General features: G+C 42.4%; 1 protein-coding gene and 3 long non-coding RNA genes across 10 annotated transcripts in view; 2 read left to right on the top strand and 2 right to left on the bottom strand.

The window, feature by feature from the left end:
* kcnq5b (potassium voltage-gated channel, KQT-like subfamily, member 5b) overlaps positions 1 to 24,195 on the bottom strand; it is a 129,495-nt gene that overhangs the window by 43,679 nt on the left and 61,621 nt on the right. The gene's annotated exons all lie outside the window — the stretch shown is intronic.
* Positions 8,681 to 10,263, top strand: LOC109202364 (uncharacterized). The gene is made up of 3 exons (XR_002062295.2): positions 8,681 to 8,766; positions 8,865 to 9,002; positions 9,102 to 10,263. It is a non-coding gene; the product is annotated as an uncharacterized LOC109202364 (long non-coding RNA).
* Positions 11,556 to 12,274, bottom strand: LOC109202363 (uncharacterized). Its single transcript, XR_002062294.2, has 2 exons — positions 12,150 to 12,274; positions 11,556 to 11,842 (listed from the first exon to the last, which is right to left on the bottom strand). It is a non-coding gene; the product is annotated as an uncharacterized LOC109202363 (long non-coding RNA).
* Positions 12,821 to 17,162, top strand: LOC109202365 (uncharacterized). Its single transcript, XR_002062296.2, has 3 exons — positions 12,821 to 12,957; positions 16,675 to 16,785; positions 16,890 to 17,162. It is a non-coding gene; the product is annotated as an uncharacterized LOC109202365 (long non-coding RNA).

Raw genomic sequence — 24,195 nt, 5'->3', positions numbered from 1 at the left:
TGACTGAAGCTCAGAAGACGACACATTTCCATAATTCATCTGGGCTCTCTGAAAGCCTGAGCCAGGGATGCTCTCTGTATTTTGTCAAGCAGTAGCAAAGAGGGGTGGGGAGTGTCTCTCATTCCCCATAATGCTGATGTTATGCATCTCAGGCTGCAAGAAGCATGAGTTAGAGCAGAACAAGCTGAATGTGTTTGGGAGATTAGATGAGTGCAAATGAACTTGCAAAGTCGGCTCACTGAGGAAGCGAGCATGAGGATTTTTGTGACGTCTGACTATTGATACAGTGAGGCGTCTGGGAGGAGCCCCGTGACTGAGGGCTGTTTGCTGTGAGCAGTCTTTAGAAAACCGATAGCGCACATGACACACGCACTGGAAACGATGCACGGCGAGCAAAGAACAGAAACTACAGCGCAGGGATTTTCAAACCGTGGTGGCCACATTAAGAATAACAAAACACACACACTGTAGCTATAATGTTTCCTATTTTCAGTGATGTCCTGCATTGTGGTGAGGGCAGCGGTGGTGTTTATGTTTGAGTTAAAGGAGTGGAAGTTCATCCACCACAGTGGCAAGCTTCAGAGTCAACAGATGACAGGAATGTTGCTTCTTGGCAAAAACTTTAAGTTTACAATATTTCTGTAGCCAGAGAACTTCCTTTTTACGTCATTTCATTTAAGTCTGGCTTTCGCGTCTGCACACACGCCGAACCAATGAACCTCAGCCGAGTCGTTAGGCACGAGACGATTATTTCCATTACATCCTTAAAAACGCACAGCCAAGAGACGTTCTTCGACAGCTTTAATTTGCTCCTCTCAATAGGTGTCTCCTGCTTTATGTGTTTGAGAGGACAGGACTACAAAAACAGTTTATAGATTATTTCAAAATGAGGTTTCAAGCAGTCCACCAGCACCGACTGCTTGAGTGAGAGTCATATGACTGCATTAAGCTGCGTGAAAGATTATCTCCAGAAAACACGTTTAATATCGATTCTCATTATAAAACTGAAAAATAATATTTCACAAATGGTAAAAGCTGGTTCCAGCTCTAGGTTTGAATGTGTAGAAAAAATGAGATCTTTGAAGGGTGTAACGATATACAAGTCATCCCAAACCATTTGGTGCAGAGTCTGTTCTGTTAATGCGCTCACAGATTGGTCAACAGGAAGAGTTTGATGCAGTGCGTACGGTGTGCTTGTGCACTCAAACTGTAGCCTCACCGCAAGTACCACATACTGTGAACTGGACGCAGAGCACTGAAGCCTTCCAAATCAGTTACAGCCTCTCAGGCAGCAAGATTAATGTCGCCTAGATGTGGCATCTGCTACAAAGTGGATACACTGGATACCTTGTGCCCCCAGAACTTCAGGGTCTTGGCAGAGAATAAGCCCCTGCCCCCCCACAGTGAGTGGACACGGCCTGATGTCACTGCCTTGTGAAGGACTCAGGGAAGCCAAAGGCCATGGGAAAATACCCAGGTACAACATCCAGACAGATAAAACTCATGAACAGGATGGAATCATCTATGAGAAGGACTGTTCGGAGAGAAACTATAATCCAGCAGCCTGGAGTTTTGGCATGGGGTAGACTAGAAACAGTCACAGAAAGTCCCACAAGTAATCTGAGAAGTAACACTGTTTATGATCTATTGGATGGCCCGAGCCAGGAATACAGCCAACAGGGCAGTGCGACATGTAGACTAGCTGAATGTGAAGACCAAAATCTCACAGATCAAAGATCCTGAACGTTCCAAAAACCCTTAAGAAGGCAAAATTTTGGTTTATCTGTCGTGCTACGCTACGTTGTTTTTGAAGTCCTGAAACAGCTGCTGGCGAATTGAGCCGCTAACATCTACAGTTATGCAATATAATGATAATAAACAATAAAAAGGACTAACAGATTTTATTAGATTGGCAAAACAGTCATAGATTACGGTGCACTGTAATGGATCCTGGGTGTACTCGCTTCCAGGGTTTTATCACTTGTAGAACTTTAATCTGAGCTGGAGCCACACAGAAACATTTAAGCTGAACCAGGACTGGTGACCATGGTGTAAAGGTTCAATGACTGGGCACACATGCAGTGCAGTGATATGTCATGCCTGTATGTTTAATGCAGATATAGTTCCTCCCCCATTAAAAAAAACAAAACAAAAGCATGATAACTTACAATGTTAGGTTTGAATGCAGGATTATTTTATCTTCAGTACTTCTATTTTTTGTTTATTTAACCTTTATTTAAGGAAGACCTGGCACACCATTACCCATTACTTGCTGAAGGAAATAAATCAACTTCTTATTGCAGCTGAATAAACAACAGACTCACGAACAGAAGGAGAATTTGACAGAAAGTACGATATGTTCCGCTGGATATGTTATGTGATAAGACAGTGATGTTAACTCAAAAAATAAGTTTAAGAACTATAGGAAATGTATCCGATCAATATATTTTAGGCTTAAACTTACTGTCTCTTCACAGAAAATACACACAAAAAAAATCATCATCTCTTGAGTGAACTTTGAAGGGAACATGAATAAATCATCTGAAAGTCAAACACCAAGTCCAAACTGGAAAGATGATTTTTTTAAGCATTAAACTGCACCATCTGTTTTTTATTTCGGCAAAGTGGATAATGATGTGAAAATGACTCAATTTACAGTCAGGTCGTGTTGACATACATTAATCTTGACTCTTTTTTCACAGTGCCAATCCACGGGCTACTGCATGCTGCAGACCTGCAGCACCAGCACACACATGGCCATATGCACGTGTGATGATGCACCGCTGAAGTCATCGGCTAGATTCTGGACTACAAAAATATTTTGGCCTCTTTTGATAGTTTCCCCAATCATAAAATCTCTGAGTTGAGCAGTTTGGTTATATTTCATCCACTGGGAGCAGTTAGAGGCGTGGCCACGCTGGTTAAAAGGTGTCTGGACACAGGCGGGTGGAGCCCATCGACCTCGTGCTAATGACCACGTTCGTGCTGTTGGTGCCTTTTAGCCCATTTTAGTCAAGTCAAGTGGCTTTATTGTCATTCCAACCATGTGCAGTGGTACAGTACACAGTGAAATGAGACAATGTTCCTCCAAGACCATGGTGCTACATATGATAGACAACAGACAATCAACACAGGACCACATAAAGTGCAAGTGTGCAAAAATTTCAAAAAACAAGACAAAGACAGCGCAACTCCAGACAGAACAGAACGATACAGACACAACAGTGAAATAGAAATGTGCAAAATACATGGAATCATCTGATAAATTTGAGTCACTGACAGTTACAGATGGTCCAGAATATTAGTCTGTTGCTTAGCATTAATTAGCCAATGCCAGCGTTTGCATTGTAGTTTGCTAGCATTAGCTGATAATTAGCATGGCACCCTTTCATCCACATATGGTATGTTATGGCTCCAAATAACTAACACCACACTGATCAAGAATGCTAATGTAGCTTCAGAACGAGTAACCAATAAGTGATGTTACGATGGCTTCATCCATCTTTGACACTGTCTACAATGGAGACAACATGCGAGTCTATGGAGACTGACTCACTTTAGGAGCACCACTCAAGTAGTCATTAGAGGAACTGCAGTTTTTGGTACTTGGGGATGGCTTTGTTTTTCTGCACTGGAGGTTGCATTGTGGCTAAACTGTATTGTTTTAAACTGTACTACAAATAAGTCTGTATTTCCCCTCTTATTATCAATGACTTACTACTCCACTCTTTAAAACTAAAACCTGAGATTTTAGTGGGGCACGGTGGATCAGTAGCAGGCCACCTATCCCATTCAAACAGGTCTAGCCAGTGCATCTGCACGACAAACAATATTGTTCCTAGTTTTCCTTCTGATATGGTTCAGTTTGCAGTATAATTAAAGTCTGTGAACCAAGAACTTTAACATTTTAACGATGCTTTCTCTGACAAGAGAAGCAAAGCTTGGCTATTCCATAAACATTATAGAAAAAAAAAATCATATAGCTTCACCTGCTGACGAATGGAAAATGTAGAAAGAGCTCACTGCTTCCCTATAAACTTTATCTTTCAGCTTAGTGGTTTCATCCAATTTGGCTGCAGTTTATTAAGCCATTTTTGCAGCCCTTATTAAAAGCCTGACTCTTTCAATCCGTAGCTGGTGTTACATATCATTTCTAATTGTGCCCCAAAAAGGTAATTAGTGTAAAAAGCAGATGGACAGCATGCATCACCCTGTAATGCTTCCCCTTATACAGCAGCGATTGCAGCTCGAGTCCAAAAAAAGAAACAAGAGAAAAAGCACGAGGAGCCTGAGTAAGGGCACGCACATAATCCCGTGTGCTGTGAAACGATGCTCTATCACAAAAGCAAAATGCGAAGGCGCTGTGAGGAGATAAACCCAGCGAGACCACCCACAGAGTGCAGCTATTTCATAGACGTCCTTATTAAGAGACCACAACCAAAATTCAGCAGAAAACTGAAACGTTAAGGGCCTTTAAAATGTTTGAAGAGAAAGAGAAACAACTGCATAAAACCGCAAGTGTGCAAAGTCGTAAAGCAGCCTGACTGTAGTTTATTGTGTCTGTTCTCTTGTGTTGAGGCACGTAAAGAGCTTCCACAAATTAAAAGTCCATCAGCAGAGCTGCAGGAGGACTTGTAATGGAAAGCAAAGGGGAGGAACTGAACAATTCAGACTTCATAAATGAGCCAGACCCTGATTGTGAAGTTTCCCGCTGTTTATGAAGCTCTGCTGTGTTGTGAAGTGTTCGTCTCACATTTACTGTAATTACCGTATGTTGGTAAGAGTGCACCTGGGGCTGAAAGACTGCATTTCACATCAAGGCAGCACTTGTGTGATTTTTAAAAATGAGAATAGCTGCTGTTATAAATGTATACAAAAGTGTTTTTAAAAAATGGGATGACTTTTTAGCAAGCTTCGAGACGTGTCCTTTGGTGCCAGAAGCTTTCTGGTTTCCATTTTTATAGCCAAGTACTACTGACTAATGACAATGGGGCAGGCTTTTGGTTAGGAACTGCGTTTGAAGCTTTAAAACATTTTTATTAACTTTGCATCATTACAGAAAGAGACAGCAGCAATGCTCCAACCAAAGACCATCACATGTCAATGAAATTCGACAACAAATGAAGCAACCGCTAGCAACATGATGTGGGCACATCCTGAGCCTAATTAATCTCAGCACTGAGGTGAACGACTGAAGCAACTACCAATGGGAGCAAAGGATGCTGTCAAAGGGCGTATGTCAACAGTCCTCAACCCAAAGGCCTCATCTGTCAGAAGATGTAGGCTAACACTAACATTATGCCACGAAAGCTAAAGAGGAGCTCAGAAACTAAACCAGTGGCATTAAGAGCATTTGTTGGATGTCCAACAATTCAATTTATTTATATAGCACCACATCACAACAGCAGTCGCTTCAAGGCGCTTTTTATTGTAAGGTAAAAACCCAACAATCACATTACCCCCAATGACAAAGCACTTGGTGACAGTGGGAAGGAAAAACTCCCTTTCAACAGGAAGAAACGTCTGGGAGAACCAGGCTCAGGGAGGGGCGGACATCTGCCACAACCCAATGGATGTGAGGGGAGGTTAACTGTGGTCAACATAAGGTGATCGATGGATGTTTTTCTACACAACCAGAGGCTAAAATCTCAACTGGGCTCCAGACAGTTTTTTTTGTTGTTGTTGTTGTTTTTTTAAAATCAACAGTTGCTCTTAGATCATAAAGGCAGCAGACTGCTGCTCTGGACTGATGCGTTTCAGTCATTTTGGATGGCGCTCCACTATAGAGCTGTTATAGACGGGAAACAGTGCTCTGCTGTAAAGGAACGGGGTGCACTTGGCTTAACAACCCAGATTACTTTATCTTCATAACCATAAGCTAACCATAAGATGTCAAAACTCCAGAAACATTTATAAAAATAATTATTCTGCAGAGAGCGAGTGGTATATCTGTGGTCACATGACCGTGTACCAATCTGTTCTCAGGCCTAAAAAATAACTTTCTTTCATCACCATGAATCACAAAGCGAGCGGCTGCTGCCAATCGGGACTGATGTGACAAATGAAAATGAGTCCTTTAAGACAAAACAGACACAACGATTCATCCTCAAGACTGAGTTTTTCCTTCCCATTATCCCCGTGTTAGAAGAGGACATTATCTAAAGCAATCACTGTCGAGGACTCTGTGTCATTTGCAAACCTATTGATCGTATTCCACCGCTGAAAATATCTCGATCCACTTTTCGGCCTCTCTCTCCATCAATCAAGCGCATTTGTCTAATTTCTCCAGCCAGTGACCGTCAATACTTGAACCGTAGGGCTCCGACCCATTTCTACCGCCCATCTCCTTCCAGACAAACAAGTATTAATGATGCCAGGTGAGAGTATAATGAGGCACCCAGACATAGACTCACTGAGGTCAGCGAGTGGCATGGACACGCAGAACTCTCACTGTCACGCCGTAATGAGAGACAGACCTGGCGTCCCAGACTAACCCCACTGACTCTGGGACAACTAATACCACTCTGTCTTGAATAAATGTATAAACCTGTCCAGATGGTGTCCTGGACAACCAGTGGAACGCTCTTTGGTGTGCAGTCACATGCGCAAAAGGTCAAGCTCACAGATAAATAGAGCGACTGTATGTTTGGAGGATAAATCAGCAGAGTGATGAAAAACAAAGCCGGTGGCTTCAATTTAGCAGCAGCAGAGCACAACAATCTCAGGGGTCGGCAGAGTTTAGATTAAAGCGATAAGTATCGGGAGGTTTACAGTCATTTTAGAGCCATTTAAGGTGTTGTTAGGCACATCTCAAAGCTTCAGCAGATCAGGTCCTCAAATGAAGGCCTGATTTTCTTTGCCTCAAACTTTAGAGCTTTAAATCAAAAAACACTCTCCCTGAAAAATTGGCCGGCTCAGGATGCTACACATTCATCTAGGAGTAGAAGACAACCGGCAAACTCATTCACTGTGATATCTGCTCAGGCAAACCCCTGTGACCTCAAAATAGCAAGGAACCCATAAATCAGCAGTGGTGGAGTGGGCAGGTCGATGGGCTGACGCCCAGCATCCATCTCCATGCAGTCTAAATTAGGGTGATAACGAAGGGTGAGGCTGATGGCTGAGAACATTAAAATGGGCCGCGCTGCTGTGCCAGAGCTGAATTATTAATCAAACAGATATACGTGGCAATGACAGCTTTCTGATCAGCAGGCAATTTTCATTTTCAATCTTCTTCGTCCTCTGATTTGTTTATTTTCTTCAGCGCGTTCAGATGTCATTAATTTTGTCTCCGTATAAAGAAAATGCCACAAAAATAAAAACTTCTGGGCACGCTCTGTCAGCAGTAACTGACAGCTCAAAGGCAGATATTCATTTTACGTTAACCTTTAAAGCACCAAAAATAAATCTCTATGTGTGTCTTCAGTAAAAGTTCGCCATAGTTTTGGTGTCTTTTAGCTCATCTTTGCTCACATCTGGGAACTTGAGGTACATTTCTGTTGTGGCTACGACCCCCATTTACACAAACATTTACAGCCATTACAGCACAGTTTAAAGTAGAATGGGAGGCCCCTCTTCTGTGGAACCAGCTCCCAGTTTGGGTTCAGAAGACAGACACCCTCTCTACCTTTAAGATTAGACTCAAAACTTTCCTTTTTGATATTTAATCCTTATAGTTATTAATCTGTGCCTCTGTTCTGCAGTGTGTCTTTTGTCCCGTCTCCCTCTCCGAACCTGGTTCTACTGGAGGTTTCTTCCTGCTAAGAAGGACCTTCTTCCAGTGGTTGCTCATAGTGGGTCTGATTGGTTGTTCTGATTTTTGGGAATTGTCCTTACAAAATAAAGTTCTTTGAGGCAATCGTTTGTGGATATATAAATAAAATATAAATGAAAATTAATTGATATATTAATACGGACAAAAGAGACAACTGCAAACACCTTTTCTGTGCCGACTCTAGTCAGTGTTGGTTTTAGAGCTCATCTAATCTTTTAGGTTTTACAATCCTTCAGATTTTTTTCCTCTTCACTTCAGGATCAATAATTGCAAACCTTAAAATGACCCCCAACTCCTTCCGTCCATTAAAACGTCCTTCAACATGAGCCTGAATCATCACTGGATGGACAGCAGTGCTTCAGATAAAAGAACTGTATGAATGCAATCCACCAATGGAAGTACTGTGCTCTTCACTGGCATAAAAAGAAAAATGAAACCATGATTTTTCTTTAACCTCAACCTTGCTAAAATAAAGTGCAGTCGCTGAGTACAAACCTATTAAAGTAATACTTAGAAAAAGATGCTATCCTTGAAAATAGAGGGAAAAAACATCATTCAGTGCGATGTAAGAAAATGTTTTTCATTTGTTTGGGATTTTATGCTTTATTTCAGGAGACTTCACACCCAAGGTCTGTGAGATGAACTTTTTGGAGTTCACTGGTTTGCAGCCGAAACACTTCCAAAATACACGTTATCAAACTTGGTTTTTAGTTTTTATGATGTGTTGTGAAGTCGGTTTGAAGACCAAGATTTTCTGAACCCTGAACTCTGGCAGCAATGGCCCAATTTGGGCCCAGTTGAAATGTGTCAGGATCGAGCTGGCTCCGGTTTTCTTTTCCGTCTTCTTTTCTTTAGGAACAGGTGTGCGGCTGAGCTGGACGTGGCTGCGGCGCGCAGGGTTTCCCTGGCACACCTGCGGCCTTGGGTCAATCAGGCAGGTGTATTAAAGGAGTGGCGTGGCAGCGGTTCTGATCGTTGCCCCTGCTCTAATGGTAACCAGCAGTTTCTTTGTTTCTTTTAAACTTGAACTCTGACATGGTTCCAGTCTGCACTCTCTTCATTTGCTTCTTACCAATCCTTCGTCCACCAGCTTGCCCAGGATTTTGCAGGACTTTCACTGCATCCTGCGCCACTTACCTGGACACCTCCACGGCTCCCACCTGCGCACCTCTCTGCCTCAGCCTTCTGTCCTCAAGCTCCGCCCGAGCCTTTGGTAGAAGTGTGACAAGTAAGCTCCACAATCCATTAAATTCTCTCACTTATTATCCAGACGGTTTTCTAATTAAGCGCTTGTCAGTGACTAACTGCTGTTTCCCTTTCTCCCTAGATCGCCCGAGATCCTCGGTCTTCGCTCCTGCGCCTCGTCATCTTCTATTGTGATTTCACTGTTAATACATAATTTACTGTAGTGTGTTTGAGTTGGTCTGCTCCTTGGGTCCACTTTAGCTGCACATGACAGAATGCAACTCTCAAATCTCTATTTATCCTTTTGACCTCTACTGTGAAGGATGTTAAATAAATCCTGCCCTGGCATGTTTTTTATCATTTTTATTATAAGGAGTAACCATACACATAAGAGCTAAGCTTAAAATTTATGGTTTAAACTAAAACTGCATATAGGAGATTGTCTACAGTTTCCTAATTTAGTCATCATCTTTGGATTCAACACATCAAAATCCATACAAAATGGCACATTTCATCTCTGGTTTCTCTGTGTAGCTGAAGGATTCAGAGACGTCTGATCTCAAATTTTACAAGACCGAGCATAAAACTACATCCATGTACTATATGCACATAGCTTTGCTGCTGTATTCACAACACAAATACAAATCATATCAGTAATGAAAAAAGGCCCTGAGCAGGTGAATATAGTACATATGACGGTTCGTCCACAAGGATAAACACACCAGCAGTTCCCAGAGGACCAGGAAGCCTACAGCGAGGCCACAAATGTGCATGGGGGGGGCAGAGAGATGGTTAACAGGCATGGCAGTGAGAAAGAACAGACGCATGCATCCATCACATTTAATGCTTAAAACGTACCTCTGATATTAAGGCGATACATTAAAATGTTCCACTCCTGTAAAAATCATTTCTATCAAGAGACAAATCTGTCCTTCATGTGTTTCATGATAAAAAGTCTCATAACCTCGTCATGAATGCACCATTTTTCAGCTGCTAAACCCACGCTGAAGAATACTAAAGCCCCATCAGCCACTGCGTCTGCCTTTCAGCTCTTTACTAGTACACTGGGAGTGCTGTCATTGAAAATGTGATAATGCTGTGATGAATGACTTCTGGATGACGTGAAAAATGATCTACAAGGGAGCACTAAAGATTTCTTTTAGCAATGACATGATAAAAATCATAAAAATATACAGGAAGACTATGCGGTGAGGCCTTAATGACTCTCAGCAGATATCTGATGGTAACAGGAAAAAGTGACTGTCAGCATCTCCTCACAGCAGCTCAGATTTCTTCAACACGAGAGATCATCAATCATCTCATACAGGGCGGTATGGCAGTACCTTTTTATTATATTGCTTTAAGACTGCATCATACAGTCTTAAAGCAAAGATTTATCAGTTCAGGCTTGTCAGAAAAATTATCAGGATGTGCAGGTTGAAAGAATGCTTGCTTTATGTAACTAATGGCATCCCGCAGGGTTCAGTGCCTGGACCACTGTTATTTATTTTACAGATAGGCAATCTTGGTCATAATAGCACTAGAGCTGAACTGAACTGATGATAAACCTTTCACATATGTCTACACGCTCTGACTCTGGACACGATAGACGTGCTTAAGATTCGTAACAGATGACTGTCTTCTTCCTCACATTGAGCAATCGGTGAAAAAAAATAAGTAACTGTAACTTATGATTTTAATTTTAGAATTGACTTACATTGTATACTTCTTTTGTGTACTTTTGCTGTGTGTATTCACGTGTGTTACTAGCCTGTGCAGCTCTTGCTGATTGTGCTGCTGTCTGCCTCAGCCAGGCGCCTATGCTAAAGCAGCATCTCCAGATGGTTAAAGAAAGTTTGAATAAAATAACAATTTTGTTCACCATGAACAAATGTTTGATGTTCTCCTCTTTTCAGCAACATATTCAGTTTTTTTTGCCTCCTGCTTTCACTTCAATAAATATTTAATAAATATTACTTTTATGGAGTCCTGCAACTGACAGGACAGACTGTCCAGGGTGCATGCCGGCTCTCGGCCTGTGGCAGCTAGGATGGTCTCCGCTCCCGCCCCCTGCAGCCCTGAAGTGGATAAGCAAAAGAGGATAGATGCTTTTATAGAGTGTATAATTCTTCTTCGGCAGGTTGGAGGGGTAGTAACCCAGGTTCAACCCATACACACAACGGATTTAATTTATATTTATTAATTTGCATGCATTAATAATTTAAAAAGTACTTAAGTAGTCGGATTTTAAAAAAAAGGGGGGCTGTGTTTGAGGCACCTTCTGTTGTGATTTGGCGCTATATAAATAAAATTGAATTGAATTGAACTGAATTGCTAAAATACAACTGCTGTGACTTCTGTTACAGTTTTTACAGCCACCATGACAATTTCACGTTCACAAACCTGATTTGTATAATTAGTTTGGTTTAGAAGCCCCACCCACCTGCTATTCAAACCTTGTGTTTATGAGGACCAGCCAATCAAAAGAAAGAGGACAGAGTACAGAGAAGCTACAGCAGCTTGGGATTTTTTTTTTATTTTTTATTTTGGCTTATACTGAGAAACGAAAGAATAGAAGACAGGAAATATAGGAGAATAGGGTTTTTTAAATGTTGATTTTATAACAACATTAAGCACAAAATTTGTGCTTTTACAACACAAGTGCTCATATCACAAGCCCAGCTTTGAAAAAAGGAAGAGGCTTTAACAGCTCCCTTGAGGATTTTGGATCAACACAGCAGCAAATGGCCGGAAATACGCTAAAGATGATAAGAAATAATTCAGCCACATCATAGTGCAGATAACAAGCATCCTGTTGAAGAAGTGTCTTTGTGCTACAGAAGCTTGCTGACGGGGTTGATGTGCTTCTTGCAAACTTGCAGGCTGTGCAAATGAGAGAAATGAGATGATAAATTCAGATGAGCTGAAGGTGTCAGTTCACGAGTCACAAACAGCAGCGGGCAGGAGATAAAAATGACAGAGCTTCATCTTTCTCCACACATCCGTCTGCTTCCTTTTTCTCCCTGTGCCAATATACAGTAGAAAAACACACCGAATGGTCCGCACCAGCATGCACTGTTCATTAAATGGGTGGTTGGAAAATACAAATCAGCACACTGAGCCCAATGTCACCACAAATATTTATTTCTCTATGCGTGCAGAGATGATAAAACACAATTACTGCACGAACCTCACAATGAAGGAGAATTTCCTGTACACCGCTGCTCATGTCATTACATTGTGTGGGGGCCTTTTTATCATTGGCTATAGAAAAAGAGCGAAATTTCCACAATGGCTTTCCAACATCAGGCTGGAGAGATTTGCATTATTGAGTCACAATATGACGAGCGGAGACCGGTTCCTCCCGTTGCTCTCGGTTCGTGAAAATGAATTCAGCTGAGGGAAAGCAATTACGACAAAAAACAACGTCTGAATAGGCGGACGAGACAAAGAGGAAAGGTGTATTCTCAGCCGCGGACGGATACCACAGCTCCATCTGCAACCTCAGCCTCGGCACAGCGAAAACGCGGAGCTCGACCATTTCCCCGCTAATTCAGCTAAAAATGCACTCGCTGTAGTTTTCAGCACCTCTCTGGCTGCTGCACCACTGGGATGAAGAGAAAGGATGAGCATGATGGATGGAGCTCTGACTCCTCCCCGATGCTTCGCCATTGATCTCCTTGGCTCTCCTGACAGGGCCAAGAAAACACATGCACCTGATCGCATGCCACCGCTCATGGGAAAACAATTTTCTGCGGAGTCCTGTGGAAAAGCAGTACACTTCCTGTTCAGTCGCAGAGTGGTGAACACCACATTCTTTGGCTGGCCCTCAGTGTCTCTGTTAAAGGGATTTGTTATGCCGTTTTTACAGTGTGGGTACGCTTCAGGCCGATGCGTGCGACTCGGAGAGCCGCTCGGTTTTTGTGGAAACAATCAAGGAGGTGCCAGATAATCACGCTCGCAGTTTTCTGGAAAAACTGTTGACTTTTCTGTTCAAGGTAATTTGAACTCCAAGCCACCGTACAGCGACACAGACGTCAGAAATCGAGAAGCACATAAAAGCCTCTTCCAATATTTCAGATTGACAGAAAAATGTTCTGGTGAAAGGTTACACAGCAAGATTGGTTTTTAATAACCGTTTTTCAAACGAGGGGCATTGACAGGATCAGGAAGATAAAACACATAAATACAGGAGCTGGTTGGCTGTTTTTGTTACAGTAACGATAGCAACCTCACAGTAAATTACGACCGAGACAGCCAGAGAAAGCCAAATGGAAAGATGATATAAATCTGAGACGCTAAATCTATTCGCTTTAGAATGCACGAGTTGGAAATTATGAGACGTTTTCTGGTTAAAGGGTGTGGGGAGGATGAGGTCGGAGATGGAGGTATTTTCCATCCATTAGTGGCGTAGCATGAGATACGCGCATAATTCACTTTCCACATCTTCACCCAATTAACTAATCGCATCATAATCGAGCGAGCTCTGGCTGGATGCTTCACGTCAGAAGAGAAAAGTTATTGAGTCTCACATACGCACGCACGCACGCACGCACACGCTCAGCAGGGAGCTGCATATCATAGTCTACAATGACATGAATGAACACAGCTGATGCAGCTCAGTAAACCATTTCCATTATGGCAGATGTTGGCCTCTCAGTAAAAATGTTTTTAACAGCCAAAGAAAATGAAGTCAAATGAATAATGCGCGGCGTGGATGTCGCAGCTCAGACGAGAAACAAAAAGCGTGCTGACACGACGGGAAAAGATGCGTATTCGACATTTAAATTCGCAAAGAACACTTTCAATCATTAACTTTAATCACGGAAACGATCTGCAACAACAGCTTAGTTTGAAAAGGTCACTAAGCCCTTCAGTAACAAAGAAAAACACTCAGCTGGCTGCGGCGGATCATCGGGGACGCGGCTGAGATTAACATTATTAAAAAGGCATCAGTCTTCTTCTGCAGTTAAATAAAGTAGTGCAGCAAGTTCAGGGAGATGTCAGATGTTCCCCTGAACGCATCGCATTCAGGCAAAGCGTGTGATTGTTCCTGGGCAGAACGGGCACACTGTGGGTTGCAGCTTGAGCAGAGCTACTCTCCTAGTTTTTTTAGGCGTTTTTTCGGATTCTGGTGGTTGCACAGCGTATTATGAGATTATTATGAATCTGTCTGCACAAGTGGGCCTTTATGTGGTCTTACAACGGGTCAAAAGCATGGAGATACACACTGTGAACTAAGGCTACGTCCACACGTACACGGGTATTTTTGAAAACGGAGATTTTCCGTTTTCGTTTTAAAAAATAATCCCGTCCACACGTAAAGGCAGAAATGAAGGAAAACGCTGCTAGGAACATGCCAAAGCAGCAGGTGGCGCTATATTCCTAACCGTGTAGAAATGTTGGCCAATCAGAAGTCTAGAAGCCTCGGTGGGAAATAGTAAACAAAGCTGGGGCATAGAAGCAGAACCGAGTCGTATGTGTGGAGGGACAGTAACTGTGTGTGTATATGTAAGCATTTAAACACTGCAGAGAGGACAATTAACAGTAACAGTATTGTAGAAATTCATTTCATCGAAACAACAACGTGGCGCACACCTTTGACGCTGCGTTTTCTCCGTTTTTCTCGTCCACACGTAAATGCAAAAACGGAGTTTTAGAAAATATCCACCCTGGCCGGAGTTTTTAGAAATCTCCGTTTTCACTGACCGAAAACGCCGTTTACGTGTGGACGAAAGGTGCAAACGCATAGAAAAATCTGCGTTTTCAAAAATACCCGGGTACGTGTGGACATAGCCTAAGATTGTGAAGCATGACGGGGTGGATATGGCTGTACACTTATTGGCTAACAACTTGTCAATTACAAGTCGTTAGCCAATGAACATATCCCTGCTGATTCTCTCAATTTTTCAAATGATCAAAATTTATAAAATAATTTTAATTTTTTATTCAGCATGATCAAGAAAGTCTTTACCGAGGTCTGACAGAGGATGTTTTTCTTATAAATATAAGTCTGGAGGTCTTTTAGCAGCCACAGGTAACACCCCGCTGGGTGCTTTCAAGAAAACTAAACAAGCTGATCTCAAATTTGGGATTAAACACCTAAAAAAAATATAAAAACAGATGCAAGATAAAAAAGGTACGAATAATGTAATCAGATATGCATACACCCAGCCTCGCTCCCACCAGCACTCACATACACACTGTAAAAACTTGATACGTTCAGGCAACGAATGCAAAAACTAAAAAATAATAATTTCATGTTCGGAGTTCTATGAAATATATAAAAGTCTGTACATGTCTTCAGCCTGTTGACGAGCTTGTTTCATTGCTTAATGCAGGGGTCTTGAACTCCGGGCCTCGGGGGCCGGTGTCCTGCAGGTTTTAGATCTCACCTTGGGTCAACACACCTGAATCAAATATTAGTTCATTACCAGGCCTCTGGAGAACTTCAGGACATGTTGAGGAGATAATTTAGCCATTTGAATCAGCTGTGTTGGAGCAAGGTCACATCTAAAACCTGCAGGACACCGGCCCTCGAGGCCTGGAGTTCAAGACCCCTGGCTTAATGGACTTTGTTAAAAAAAAAACAAAAAAGGGTGACTGTGCCAGTGAACATTTCCACGTACTTAATATTTTGATTATTAATTACTATCAGTAATATCCAGGTTTTTCAAAAGAGGGGATCTCCCATGTTTCATGCAAAGATTTTTGCTGAACGAGGTATCTGACACCACGTCGTCTTTTTTGCCGTCCTCTTGAAGACAAACATCGATTTCGAGCTTCTGGAGCGCGTTCTGGTGTCGATATTGGGAGAAGCCTGCCGAATGGATTTTTGAGAGCTCAGCTGATCCAACTGCTGCAGAAATGTGCAGCCACACAGCAAACACTGCTAGGATCCAACCCAAACACCCTTTGATAGGTTAAACAATTACTTTTGCCCTTTCTTTTCTGCCATTACTCAGGCTCTTTCAGCCTGCACCGTGTCTTTGTTTAGGTTACATTAGCTTGGCCTATTTTTCCCCACAGAGTGCTTTGTCTCACAAAACCATCAAAGCAAAATGTCCTCCAAGTAGCTCTTGATCAAATTAAACTGAAAAAAAGAAAGAATAATAAGAATAACACCGTGAGACAGGTTGACTAGTGTAGCTGTTTTTCAAACTAATAATCGCAAAAGGAAAAAAAAAGGCTCTGTGATTTTTGAGCAAAGCTACTTTTGGCTCAGCAGCATTCTCCATCATTCTCCAGCTCCTGTATCGCTGACCTTGAAATAAGAATCATAATACGAATAATAACAAGGCTTTTTCATCCACCTCCATGGGTAGTTATGCAAACAAGTGGACAAAGGCTGAATGCACACATTTGTTTTTTGTCCTCCCTTAAAAGAAAAACAGTTAGAAGCAACTGCTTCTAGCTGGCAGAGGACAGCAATAACGTTATGCACTTGTGCAAAGCGGGCTTCCACAATAACGGAGTGAGGAGAACAAACAGTGCTCAGACACATGACAAAGTTAACTCGGCTGGCATGGCTGGCCTGCTTCGTGTTTGGAGGCAGAGAGTCACTGACAAAAACTCCTTTGCTCCTCTCTCCTTCTTTCTGCTGCTTCCATGCTGCTGTTTAAAATCCTAAATCACACCAGCAAAGATTTCGATTCCCCTGAAGGCCGCTTATTATGCTTAATTACTCCCACTGATTGGCTGTTATCCCCTGTCAGGCGCGGGAGCTGCATGTTTGCTTTGCGTGTGCTGGTTATCTGTGGATGAATGTGGGTGCAACTCCGAGAAAACACGTTGAGTGCAGAGAGTCATTAAGGTTCACATGTCAGGTGAGATTCATTCACTTATACTCTAAAATGATCTGCTGCTCTGCTGTTGACTTAGTCCTCTCATCACCTGTGTCTCTTCTGTGACCTTTGACCTATTCCTGCAGCAGGTGTTAAAGCACCTATACCTCCTTGGCTCGAGCCTCTGGCACCTCAGCTGCTTCACACTACAGTACAAGCGCTGCAGACTTTGCATCTGGAAACCATTGCCTCACAATCTCATTATCAAATTACCAGGCTGCAAACACGCTGCTGTTAGCCTGCTAGCAAGCTGCCGGTGTACACTGGAGAGTGAGAAGCTGGCCGCATTACTCTGGACTACAATGTCAGACAAGATTTGGGCTCTTTACAGTTACAGAGTATTTTCCATATGCATTAAAAACATTGATTCAGCAAATCACTGAACACTTTTTATGCATCTCAGTCACTTTCATTCAGTGTAATCCAGTTTTATAAGATAAACCCTACAAGATTAGAGAAAGAATCCCATCAATCAGTTGATCCCCCTATTAGCACCCCTTGGTGACATTAGGGAGGAAGAACCCCCTTTTAGCAGGAAAACTGGGCTGAAGGAGTGGCAACCAGTCACACTCAGGGAGGAGGAACACAGAGGCCACAAACAAACTATTCGACAAAGTAGACAAAGTTTATGACGTGACTCATATTTTCTTTGATGTCGTTATAAAAACAAAATGAGCTTCTAGTTCTAAAGCTTTTTGATGGTTTGTAAAAATGTTAAAATTCTAGTTCATTAACACTTATTTTTATACTTTGCTTACATGATTATCACCCTGTTGAATTTGATTATGAACACCTCTTTAACCTCAACCCTTTAGAGCGGTGCACCAACCAAACCAAACGCTGCTCGGGTTCATTTTCAACACAGGGTGAAGCGCCGTCTTTAAAACATTTTTAAAATTTCTTCCAAAGTGGTTTTTTGCTCTGCTTTTATGTCAGCAGTCTTTTTCTGAGATGTTCCTCTTCTCTTACTGCACTCGATCATCTCTCACTGAAGCTGCAGGAGTGCAGAGTCTCGCTCTCCTGATGTCTTTTGCTTGCGGCTATATTCGAAAGCGCTAGCTGTCGAACTCAGCCAAACCCTCCCCGTGGCTATGCAGTGTTTGTGTCCTTCATATAGCACTGTCAAATCTCTCCGCTCCCCTGTCAGACTAACAATGCTGCCATTAAAAAATTGACAAACAGCAAGCTATAGCGTTCGGAGACTGTGGGCGAAGGCAGGGGAGCTCACGGTAATTCACTGACATGGCAGTTTGGATGTGGGCGAGTGATCGCTCCTCTCCCGTAGAGACTGTTGACACGGAGGAAATGATACAGCGAGTGTCAGCTCATGACTTCCAGACTGAAAAGTGTCTAGTGTGTGTTTTATTATGAAGCCGCATGCTGTTCTTTTATGTTGGTCTGATTATCAAGTACCATAATAACATTTGTTCCCTCATCCAGCGCTGTTTCCATGGAAACTTTGACTTGTTTTGTGTAAAACCTGTGAGATGTAAGAAGAGGATTAAGGTTCATTTTGAATTAGAATTGGTCTGTATGAGGTGTGGTTCAACCACATCTAAAGGCACCCCTGTCCTGAACAAACAAAGATGTTCAAAGCAGAAAGCCTGCAGCAGTAACCTCCTCTGGAACTGTGACTCCCGACACAGGTCATTAATGAGCAGCAACCTCAGCTCCAAAAACGAAGCCGAAGCGGGATGGCTGCACAGTGATTTGCTCTCCATAGACCCTGATAATAAAACGTAACATGCTTAAACTGATAGCCACATCCATTTTTTATATGCCGTATGTGGCTATCAGTAGGGACGTGCACAATTAGTGGAATAGATGCTCAGAACTCGGGCTTCCACCAACGATTATTTTGATAGTCAATTAGTCACCGGTTATTTTTGTGATTAGTCGACTAATCAGATCATGCATCCAAACGTACAGCTTATTGCACCAGCATGCATCTGCTCTTATATAACTAACATTAGCTTACAGCTTGAAGTGTTTAAAGTATATGCTAACTAAAAATAAAGACAAGATGATAATTTATTAAACTTTTAATGAAATTTTGCAGATTGTCTCAGTGGAGCTGTGTGAAAACTATAACTTTAATCTCAGCCAAACCAATTTATTCAGGAACAAATAAAACACTGAAAAAAGCCAAACAATAACATTTTTAAGCTATCTAAGTGACTTCTATATCATGTTTAACCTGAGTAGTGAAAGATAGCGGGGGTCTGAAAACGATGTGCCGGGAGTTCGCTGTTCTCGCCGGCTCTGGTGACGCTCAACCTCCCAGCAGCTCGTCTCCAAAAACGTTGGAGCATTTTTGCAAATATGTGATGTCTTGATAAATCGAGCAGATATTTGAAGTTTACACAGCTACATTCTGAAAATATCTTAAAAGTTTATTTTGTAACCCAGAAAGAGTAATAAGAGTAATATTAAAACTAAGTAGCTGTCGCCATTGGAATTGGCTGGGCTGCGCTATGAATTCTGGGATAGGTTGGGCCACAAAAGATACGCCCGACCCATCCTTCAAATCTGGGGGAAAAGGAGGACGCATTTGTCGGCCACCTTTGGAGGAGTCTTCGAATTTAGACAGCCTTCGTCGCGTCGCTGTAACGTAATCGGCCTACAAATGCAGCCCCTGAATTTGGACACAGCTACGATACCGGTCTTTCAGGATCTTACAAAGCGCCGACTATCAAATTAGTCGTTGACGATTTTGATAATCAACGTAATCATGACTAATCGACCAATCGTGGGAGCCCTACCCAAAATGTTCACGCCTTTGCTGGTCGCTTAAATGTTTTATTTTACTACGCGGGCCTGACAGACGACTGTGCCCCGCTGTCTCTGCAAATGGAAGCATTAACCAAGCAGAGGTGGAAAGTATGATAGTAGATGAACAGTGCTAACCAGCGCTGTTCTGCAGTTCAGTAGAATAAACCAAGTAAAACCCCATGAAAGCTCACTGGTGCAACACCTGCACGCACAGAAACATTTTAAAGGGCCATTAAAGGGTTCAGCTCGGATAACGCAGAATGTCACTGCAGAGTTCAAATCCTCAAGGCAAGCACATGCAAGGGGGGGGGGGGGGGGGGGGGGGGGGTCTTCACCATCAGCATGGAAAACACTCTGCCCATTGAGCAGACCGGATTGTGTAACACACAGGTCAGACATACAAGTAGCTGAATGAATGTCTGAGAACTCAGAGCTATTAGAGACACAAATCTCTGCACAAACTCAATGCAAGGCTTCAAAATGGACCCGAAACAAAACAACACAGACGAGAGGGGTGAAATCCCGTGTCTAAATCCCTCAACAAACACTGGAAATGAATCGGAGTGAAAATCCGCCCCCGGTCAAGAGAGCGCAGAAAGACATCTGGTCCTGATTACACTACTCGCTGACAGCAGGATGTCTCCTCTCCTCTTTTTGTCTCCACTTCATCAGCTCTTCTCTATCAGCCGGTTCAGCACGCCCTCCGCTTTTCTCAGCATCGCTTTGTCTCTGTCTTTTCTCTCTCATTTTCGGTCTTAGTTTTCTCTGGCTGCTGTCCAGGAGTTTTACTAATCCCATTGGCACTGCCTGCAGCGGTAGAGCAGGAGTTGTAGTGCAGAGGTAATCTGAGAGGGGCCTCAGCTCGCTGTCCAGACGAGGCCTGTGGTGGTTCTGCTCCTGCCTTGTCACCTGGACTCAACAACCTGGATCTAACTGATCCCCCCAGCAATCTCTGGCTTATTTACAGTCCTGGAGGAGGTGCGAGGGCAGTCAGAGGGAGCATTACTTGAGCAGATTGAATATCCAGTGATCCCCGAAAATCACACTACAACTTCTCCCCATAAGTCATAATTCAGTCAGATTTATCCACGTGGATATAATACTCATAGATTTAACCTATTTATTTCTGAGGATATTAAGTTCAAATAAACTTTGATGAACATGCTTAGAAATTAGCTTCCTTTAAACAGAACTCTTGACCACTAATAAAGATTATTACAGACAGGCTTCCATTGTGTTAAAGTTAATATGAAATTTTTTTAATGCAAGCAGTACATGTAGGCAGGAAGCTCCCACTTCCTGTAGGTGTGAATCATCTGCGACCTGACCAGACCTTTGTTACGCCTTTTCTTTATTACTGGTACCCCATGAACAATGCCCAACCCTTTTGTTTTTTTATGTGTGACTGACACCCAGTTTACTCATATCTGTTACTCCATTTTTCCTTGTAGTCTTTTGTTTAAATAGTATTCATGGTTCTAGAGACTCAAACCCACTCTCTATATCTGTAATCACATACTGGACAGTGTTCATTGGTCCTGTTGTACAGACCCAAGTCGCAAAGGCTTGTAAACTAGTTGACAACAACAACAAAAAAAACAACAAAAAAAAGTGTTTTCCACAACCGGTTGTGAGTAATTCCTGGAGGTTGATGCATGAAATCAGTCACAAAGAGGTATTTGCTGCTGTACCAAACACCTCCTTGCAGAATGAAAAGTGCAAGAAACCAAAACCGGAGACGGTTCGCCTTCTGTGTGAACTACACACCTTTTGAAACACATCGGTTTCAGGGGAGTCACATAGAACTTTTTCAAGTGTTTGCAGATGTTCCATGCAAACTGCTAGAAACGAAAGCAATCATAATTGCTTAAGTCATTTTGGTGCAGCACCGTCTTTATGACTGATTTCACCCACCAACAGCCAACAACATCTCAACAGCTGGTTGGGGAATATAGCAAGGTTGCCAGGAGAGTTGCAGACCAGTCTCTAGGCCTGTGTGAGTGACTGGTTTACTCAAAAGGAAACTTTAATTCACAAAATTAAGTTGCATTAAATAAGAGCTGAAATTTGAGGTGTAAGGCCTTTCCACATACATATAGTCCATACAGGACTAGAGTAACCAGAGGACTGTAGAAAGGGATATGCAGTCACTGCTAATGAAACATACAGAGATGTTTAGAAAATGCACAAAAATCAAATTGGTCCCATAGTGGCAAAAGCCTTAGATAGTCTACCAAGCACATAAAAGTACAGGCCCAGTAGCAGGTTTTATTGTTTTTATGAACAGTATTACCGTTTTATGACTCCCACAAGCTCTGCCCTGCCTTCTCCAGGAGGCATCCTGCACCATACAGCCCTACGAACCAACATGCCCCGGGGTGACAGATTGTGCCCTTTCACAGCAAACATGTTCAATTATTCAGGAGCAGCTGAAATCCTCGATAACATTCAACTGCTGCTCTTTTTCTACAAAGCGACACCAAAGTTTGTTTTTGCAAAGTGCCTGTGTGCAGCCGAGAGACAGGAACGGGCTTTTTTAAAAGGTAGGAGATTTAAATCTTTAATGAACGTCCTTCACAATGATCGCGTAAGACAGAAGCTGGATGATTCCTACCAGCACACGGGTGTAGAAAGGGGAAAAGTACCAATGTTTTTCCTGCTGAAGTGTCTAGAAATAAAGAGCTGGGATGACAGCGGATCAGGCTGATTGGCCAAAGTGCTTTCTGCTGTAAGACGATTCTCGCTGGAAAAAGACTCCACTCTGTGTACCGGGCTTTTGTTAAAGAAGAACATTGTTTTAAGGAGAACAAAAGGCAAGCTCTGCAGTCAAACGTTTGCATAGAACGAGAAACCAAACACTGAACTTTAAGGCTGAGAAACAAGCAGATGGTTAAAGGAGCAGCCCGAGGGCCGGTTCAGACCACCGAAAACAGATCTGCTCCACGTCTTTCATTACCGATTACTTCACTTATGCTTTTTCCAGGCTCTACTGCCTTAAACTAACAATCTAAAAATCACAAAAATATTGTTCTCCTTTAAAAAAAAAAAAAAAGCAAAAAAGGACCACCAACCAACTCTGCTATGAGTTTTGAAGTTTCAGCTTTGCCGACTCGGATATTTTTGTCCGTTAAGCCAAACAGCAGGATGTAAAGTGGAAGTGGGGGGTTGCAGGGGTCCTGCCCCTTCGCATCGCCGCTCCAGACAGCATGAACTCACCAGAGCAGCATGGTAAGCTCATGAGACAAGGCCATAGCGGCTATGGAAAACCTATCCCCTGACATTTTCCATTCATAAAATTCCTGGAATTGGAGTCAAAGGGGGGGAAATAAATCAGGCTGCTGCCTGGTGTCTGCGTTTTTTTTAAATTCATGTTACAGTGATTGGCAGAGTGAGGGTTTAGCCATATGTTTCCTGCTGCCACTCTCCTCAGCCTCCTTTTGTTTTTCCTATTGACATTAACTAGACATAAAGAAGGGATTTGCTGAGTGCGCCTTCCAAGTGAAGTGGTTTGAAATGAGAGGCTTTTACGACATGGAAAGGTCTTCATTACTTTGTATATTACCAAGAGCCATCTATTGATGGAAATTTCCGCCTCCCTTCACTTTTAAAAAAGAAAAAAAAAACATGACTATAATTTCAAAAATGCCTCTTTAATCTCGCTCCAAAATACCCATGGTTTTGTTTTAGTTCTTAAACACAATGATGTACAGTATTATACCACACTGCGGCTTATTTGGTTTTCATATTTGCTGAAGAAAGATTGGTGAGCTGGATTGAAGGAGGAAATTCAATTCCCCGTTCTAATCTGCAGGTCTTTGAGGTGGTTTTTCATTCAGTAGTTAAGGGCCCTCTCAACAACACACCACCTCCTGCTGTGCGCTCTAAAGATAAAAGGATCAACTTTGAAGTTAAAAAAAAGAATAAATGTCATTTCATCAAGCAAACAGAAGCAATCCTTTTCCCCTGATCCCTTACAAACCAGATCAATCACACTAATACTAAAAAGATGAATTTCCTCTTCGTCCTGGGTAAACGCCGGGAGAATCCGTGTAAGCATCCACCGTTTTCCTTCATCTGTGCCTGCACTGAACCTCAAGTGTAAAGCCACTCATTACCTCTGGATAGAGCCAATTAATCACCTTGTTAATTAGTTTGTTCATCACTTTGCACAATAGCTTTGCCTGTAAGGTCCCTCCTCTTCCCTTAACTCATTTATTTTTGGCACATTACAGATACATTGCCAGAAGGTGGGTCGCAGAACATTACAGAAGGGAAATTGCATGCAAATAGAGATTAAGAAAAAAAAAATCACAGCAGGCAAACATTCCCACATACAGGCCAGTTTGTGATGGCCGAGCACGCCACACACTGTGCTCAACACACAGAGGCACCCAAAACAGCGAAGCTATAACTTATGGTGTCTGCGGCGGAGCATGGATGAGCTAAGTGAGCTGTCCATTTCTGAACAAGAGAAATTAAATCAAGTTCATTCAAGAGCCAAGCTGAGGCAAAGTGCTCCACGGGGAACATTAAAATCTGATTAAACCGCCCGAAAGCTTTGATTCAGGGTCCTAAATTTCAAAGTGGCATTTATATATTTCTAAGTATTTTGTAACATAA

Source organism: Oreochromis niloticus, linkage group LG6 (assembly GCF_001858045.2).
Source record: "Oreochromis niloticus isolate F11D_XX linkage group LG6, O_niloticus_UMD_NMBU, whole genome shotgun sequence".
Taxonomy (NCBI): Eukaryota; Metazoa; Chordata; class Actinopteri; order Cichliformes; family Cichlidae; genus Oreochromis; species Oreochromis niloticus.
This window is presented reverse-complemented; position numbering and strand designations above follow the sequence as displayed.